The sequence below is a fragment of the Lontra canadensis genome, unplaced genomic scaffold (assembly GCF_010015895.1).
Source record: "Lontra canadensis isolate GAN:19392208 unplaced genomic scaffold, GSC_riverotter_1.0 scaffold32, whole genome shotgun sequence".
Classification (NCBI taxonomy): domain Eukaryota; kingdom Metazoa; phylum Chordata; class Mammalia; order Carnivora; family Mustelidae; genus Lontra; species Lontra canadensis.
Genome location: NW_022631026.1, coordinates 11380927 through 11387785, shown reverse-complemented (window position 1 = coordinate 11387785; position 6859 = coordinate 11380927). Strand labels below are relative to the sequence as shown.

The 6859-nt window shown below is 54.9% G+C and overlaps 1 pseudogene; it reads left to right on the top strand.

Moving 5' to 3' along the window:
* Positions 1-758: 758 nt before the first annotated feature.
* Positions 759-6028, top strand: LOC116873270 (annotated as a pseudogene).
* The last annotated feature ends 831 nt before the right edge of the window (positions 6029-6859 follow it).

Genomic DNA, 6859 nt, shown 5'->3' with positions numbered 1-6859 from the left:
AGTTCTCTTTTCGTCCTCCCATCTCCTAGTTCACAGATTTATACCTAGTTAGTGATTCTTTTTACCTTCTCTGGATTCACAAATTGGTGCGGCTTCTGTCTCGTGAGTGGACCCTGCTTCCTGCAGCTTGTCTCAGCCCAACGACAAATGCGCCCCCCCCCTCCCCGGCAGTTAGGGATGTCCCAGCAGCTCAGACGACCCTCACCCTCAACTCCCATAGTTTCAGGAGCTAAACCTGATTGTCCTCTAAGTATTTAGAGAACTTCCTTGTTCCTTCTCCCTCTTCCTCCGTCTCTCCATCCCACCCTGTTTCCCCCCATATCTCCTTCTCTCCCTGTCTTCCCCCACCGCTCTATCCCTCTCTATCTTCCCCCATCCCTCCAACCTTCTCTCTCTCTCCCTCCTCACTCTCATTCATTCCTGTTCTACTCAGCCCATCAGAGAAAGGATGAAATACCTTTTACATGTTCCGGGACTTTCCTCTAACTTCACAAGTCAGGCTCCTGGAAACCGACTCTGAATCCACGATTAGCACACAGGAGACTCCCCGGGAGCAAGGGAAGCAGATCCGGGCAGAGGGGAGAAGTCAAGCAGACATGCCCTCACATCAGAGGCTCCGGCCTGCACTTGGGAAGCTGCTCCAGCCTGGGACAAGGGGCTGGACCCATCACTGGGTGAAGGCTGGGAAGAGGATGGGACCTTGCAGTCGCCAAGGCGGGGAGCTGTCAGCCTTCCACACCCCATGGAGCCGAGGGAGTATGGGGCCATCCCAGGACACGGTGCCCAAGTCAGGCCCTCAGCACATCATCCCAGTCACATTCCTGCATCCCCCACCCTCCCTCCCAGCTAGAAGTTTATGAGAGGCGAAATGGACTACCAAGGGGGACGTGGCTGTCAGCAAGTTGGTGGGAGGGTCTGGATGAATTCTTGGGCATCCTACGATACAGGTGAGAGTCCTGGGCTGAGGCCCAAAGAGCACAGGATGGGCGGGGGCAGGAGGTTGTGGCGTCGGCCAGCTTCACCCTGGCTGAGTGAAAGCAGCAGCTTCTTGGACAATCACGCGATAAACACAAGTCAGAGGGGACCTATCCCAGCCTGCCCCATGGCTCCTAGGGACCCCCACCAGGGAGGGAAGGGCTCTGGTCTGTGCAGACACGCACACCAAGGCGATGCCTGGGTAACTCTGAGGCCCACACTGCAACAGTTTTCTCATTATCAGGAATGAGGGGCGGCAGCAGGGGAGCCCCATTCCGCAGAGCAGATGGTCACGCTCTATCGCTCTGTGGCATGCACACAACCTGGAGTCACTACCCCAGATGTGCTCTGTGTATTACATCATTGAACCTTCCCGGCAATCCAGGGAGGGGAGCAGCATTGCTACCTGCCTTTTACAGAGGAGAAAAAGCGGGCTCACAGCAGTGCGGCCCTGCATGAAGACACGTGCTGGCTATTTTACAGGTATTTTTCCATAGATGTTACCATCCCCATTTTACAGAGGGGAAGACTGAGGCTCAGAAATAACGAGCAATGCCTGACGACGATTACAAATGAAGAGAGAGAGACAAAGACACAGGTAGCTTCACGTGAAATGCATTTTCGTACTGGGGGGCCTGACACTCCGCACATGCAGATAAAGGGGGCTGGACCGAGCGGGGTGAGTTCAGATAGCTGCGAGCAGTGCAGGGTGAGGGGCCAGAAAGCAGAGCAAGGAAGGCCTCCACCCTCCAGGGGAAGGCGTGAGTCCCCACAAGAGAGCTGGGGCTCGTCCTCCAGGGACGGAGCCCCTGAGAGGTGCTGGAGCAAGGGTACCTTCCTGAGCTGGGGAGGAGGGAGCGGCCGAAGCCTGGTGGGGCAGGGAGCGGACGGGCGGCAGCCTTCCCTCTGCACCCCCAGCCCTCGGCAGATCTGCACGTGACTCTGCCCGGGAAGACGGAGGCTGCTTCCTGCAGATTTAATTCAATGTCAGCTGCAAAGCTCTATTAACTAAATTGGCCATCAACCCGCGTGTCTGTTCCACATAATGGGGTTTTGTACAAAACGAGTTTTTCACTGCGTTAAAAAGTGTCATGTTTGAATCAAAACTTATTCCAACGTTCGGGCTGATGAAAGCCTCAAGTGAGAGTTGATCAATGGGTCCCGAGGTGTTTCCATGGAAACAGGAGGAGGGAAGCAGGTCTGATCTGAAGCCAAGCGCACCAAGGTGATGTTCTGGGTGCTCACTGGTGGGTCCTCAGTCTGCTCCAGCAAGGGACGGAGACCTGGAGCCTGCCCTGGTGTGGGTGGGCTGGGGTGGGGCGGGCGTCCGAGCTTCACCGCCTGTCGGGGAGCTGAGTCTCTAGGTCCGAGTTTAGCACACTTGCTGTGGCAACCTAACCTGTATTTAAGGATTTATTTTTGCATTTTTTCCTGGGCGTTCAATGCTTCAGCTCCGAGGCTCCCCCAGAGCAATGACTTGCTGTGCCCGGTCTTTCTGCCACAGCCCTGGCCAGCCCGGGCGTGCTGGAGGCCAGGAAGCCGGAGCGGGGGTCAGCCTTACAGCGGATGATCACGGCCCACCCCGGGGAGTCATTTCCCCTCTCCGGCCACCAGTTCCTTGTCTCTCAACTAATGACCAGGGCAGAGCTGCTGTTTCTGGGGCTGAGATCCGCATTCCAGGCCCTCCTTCCACTCTCAGGTGGGCAGACCCCTTAACCTCTCTGAAAGGCAGTTCCTCCACCCAGAAGGCTGTTCATGGTGTCTCAGGTCCCTCTTGGAAGATGTCGCAGGAGCAGACACCTGACCAGCTATGGGCCAGCCGCACAGACAGCTCGATGTCAGGGTGAGGGCCCGCTGGGCTGGCAAGGAGGACAGACCACACAGCCAGGTTTGTGTCTGGGCCTCGGGTCCCTGTTGCTCACGGGGTCCTCAGACTAACGTGACACGCTGACATAGGCCCAGGCTTCCAGGCAGGTTCTTCATGTCCCATCATCCTCACCACGGCCCTGACCATGGTTCTCAGATCACACTAGGGGCCGAGCCACTTTCCATGGTGCCACCGCTCGCTGGGACATGACATGCCGGACCACAACCTCCTGGCTCTCTCTCTCTCAACCCCTGTCCTCTTGGCTTGCCCCTTCTCCCCATGGCTGTCAGCCCAGCATCTGTCCCCCAGCCCCACGTGGGCCCAGGAACCCCGGAGACAGCCCTTCTGAGCTGGTCTGTGCAGGCTGCCGCAAGGCCTGGCTGCTGGCCACCCGGCCGCCCGATTTCCCCGCACTGCCATATGGTGTAGGGCTCTGTTTTGCTAGTGGACGGCGGGGCCAGTGAATGGCCCATTCTGAGCCAAGGACCAGGGCCTGGTTCAATTTAAACCTGCCTGTCCGGGACCTGCCTGGGGGAATAAAGACTGCTCTCTCTGAGAGACGCAGGCAGGAGACGGCCAGAGAGCCCGTAATCAGGTTTGCTGGGGCCAGCCCCAGCCTCCTCCCGGCACCGCGCCCCATTATCCCCAGACTCTTGAGGGGTCAGTGTGGTGACACGCCTGCCCTGTGGCTTCAGAAGGCTCTTCTTTCCCCCCTTAATTGAATCAGCCTTCAGCCTGGCATTCCCTGGGCCTGAAGTCATCTCCGTCGGGAGGGGAACACGGCATAAGGCACAAACGGCTAGAGGAGGAAGGATCCCAAGAAATCATGGCTAGCTCAGAGCCGCAGACACACGCGGGGTTACGGGGGTGAGCCCAGAGAGGGCCCGACCTCCAGACAAAGGTCATGGAGGGTGGGCCTCTGCAGAGCAGGGAGCAGAAGGCTCAGGACCCCAGGAAGGACTCACCCAGAAAAGGAATTCTTTTGCCCATTGCGCTTTCAATCTGAAGGTTGAAATGAGAATGAATCCTCCACCCCACAGCATCGCTGAGCCTCACGACACAGATGAGTCTTGAAACTAGTCTCCACATCTTGATGTTCTTGTAGGAGTAAAGGAGGGGGAGAGGGGTGCCCAGCCCGGGGGCAGCACAGCCCAGTTCCACAGATGTGGGAGCCCAGAGGGTCGCCTAGGAAGCCAAGCCTGATAAGATTCTATGTTGGTGGAATAGTCTGGGAACCCAAGGGACCCCTTTGTTATCAACACATATCCCCATATCCAGCCCCTGGCAACCGCTGCTCCGTTTTCTGTTCTCTAGTTTTACTTCTTCTAGAATGTCCTGTGTTCCATCGTGTGGGTCTACCACAGTTTTTATCTTCCTCCCAGCCGAAGTTCATGTAAGTTGCTTCTGGTATTTGGAGATTACAAACAAAGCCTCATATAAATATTCACATACTAGTTTTTATGGCAGTAGGAACAGTCAGGTTTTATGACAATAGGAAGAACTCTAGGTTCTTGGGTAAGAACCTAGGAGGGAAATTATCGGGTCATATGCTAAGCATATGTTTAACTTGCTAAGAAGCCGTCCTGCTGTTTTCAGAAAGTAGCTGTACCGTTTTGCATCCCCCCAGCAAAGCGTCAGGAGGGCTGGTCCATGCCCTTGCCAGCACTCTATGTTCTAGTAGGTATTTATATATTCATGGTAGATTATTTAATTTTGACTTGAAACTCCCATAGGATGGCCAGGTGTGATCTTCCCCTGCATTTCACAGAGGTGGGGGACAAGAGTTTCTGATCCAGCAGCCCGCAGGTGGCTCGGCACGGCCACACTGAGTGACTGTCAGAATCAAGACCCCAGTGGAGTTCTTCTGACTGGGACCAGGGCGGGGGGTAAGCATTCTCCCAGACCACGGCGAATCCCAGAGGGATAGAAGAGCGTGGAAGCGATCGGGAAAGCAAAGCCCTGTTCCTTTGGGGCTCCTCTCCCATACAAGGGAGAGCCAAACTCGAGCATGGGAAGACAGGATGGGGAAAACATGTCAGGCGGTGGGAAAAGCAGAAGCAACGGTGTGCAGGTGAGAAAAGACAAGCCATGCCCAGGGGTGAGCTTGCCCAGCAGGGCCCCGGGAGGACAGCAGGTGCGAGATCTCTGTGACCGTGACATAGGAGGCACCATGCTGTGGGCCCGGTGCCTGCACGTGGGGAGCCTTCCACGGTCAGTTACATGAAGGAATTCCTTCGTCCACTGGGCTGTTGTAACACAGCACCACAGACTGGGTAACTTCCAAACAACAGGAGTTTCCTTCTCACAGTTCTGGAATGTTCGAGTCTGGGATGAGGTGGACCAAGTTCTGGGTCGCAGACTTTTCCTTGGGGCCTCACAGGGTGGAAGGGGCTAGAGAGCTTTCTCAAGCCGTTTTCCTAAGGGCACTAGTCCCATCACCTTGGGAACTCAACATATGAACTTGGAGAGACACAAACCGTCAGACTACAGCCACAATAAACACCGCTCCCACAGTGAGGAGCAAATCCTTCCTCCCTAATCCATGTGTGTATACGTGCTTTTCAGGGATGCAGCCGTGGCCGTGATTCTAAACCTGGAAAAGCCAAGATTCTGGATATCTCTGTAGATGGACCTTGAGCCGGTCTCAGCAGCAGAGGCCACGGGGATTGGAGGAAGAGGCACCACCAGCCTGTCCCAGGCGGTGGTGATGACCGATGGGGACGAGGATCAAGCTGTCACACAGTGTTGCTCCGTGCTGGCATTCTTGGTGTCCGTTTGCTTTGAAGAGGGGTCTCTGTGTCACACAAGCGGCCGGTACCCCTCCGGTTCGGCCTCAGGTGGAGGTGGGCACTTCTTGGCCTTCAGAGTCCTCCAGAGCCCCCTAGCCCGTCTCTTCCCAGTTTTGTCCCCTTTCAGTCGATCACGTGGACATCACTCCAGCCACAGGGGACTGGGTCTGGCCCTCATCTCCCATCAGTCCTCCCCGCCCATCCTCACACGGGCACCCAAATCCCTTGCTGTCTCCAGAGCTGCCTGACGAAATCCACAGACCCTTCAAGACCCAGCTGAATCTCGCTTCTTCCACGAAGCCTCCCAGGTGTGTCCTGTCGGAGTTCATCTCCCGCCATCCGGGCTCCCACAAGGCTCTGAGCAGAAATCTGCCCTATGCCAGGCCTTTTGTTTTTTAACTGCAGTAAAATACACACTACATGCATGTTAGCATTTGAACCATTTTTAAGTGTAAGTTCAGTAACATGACATCAAGTACATTCACGATGTGTATGACCATCTCCGCTGTCTCCAGAAAATGTTCATCATTCCAAACTGAAACTCTAGCCATTTAACAACTCCCCCAATACCCACGACTCAGTCCCTACTTTCTGTCTGTCTGTCTCTGCCTATTCCAGGCACCGTGGATAAGTGGAATCATACAATATTTGTCCTTTTGGGTCTGGCTCATTTCCCTTAGCATAATGTTTTCAAGGTTCATCTGTGTTGTAGCATGTGTGAGAATTTCGTCTCTTTTGATGGCTGAGTAGTACTCATCGTACGCATATGCTGCATGTGGTTCACTCATTCATCTGTTGACGGACACGTGGGTCGTCTCCACTTGTGGCCATAGTCAATAATGCCACTGTGAATATCGGTGTGCAAGATCCGTTTGAGTCCTTTAGGGAATCGCCCTGGGTGGGAAGTTGCTGGATCCTATGGTGATTTTACGTTGACCTTTTCAAGGAACTCTGCCGAGCCTTTTCTGGCCATGTGCACAGTGACCCAGGAGTATGAGCATAGCAGAGCCCGTGCAAACCCTAAAGGGGTCTTCGGGGATCAGACAACCCCGGGTTCAAATCCCAGCTCTACTTCTCACTAGCTGAGCCTCTGTTTTCTTGTTTTTGAAGCAGATCATAATACTTACCTCCCAGGGTTGCTGTAAACCATGAGTGTATTAGTGAGCATCGCAGGTGTTCGGTAAATGCTTTGCCTGTCCTCCCCTCACCCACTTCTGCTTCCTCATCT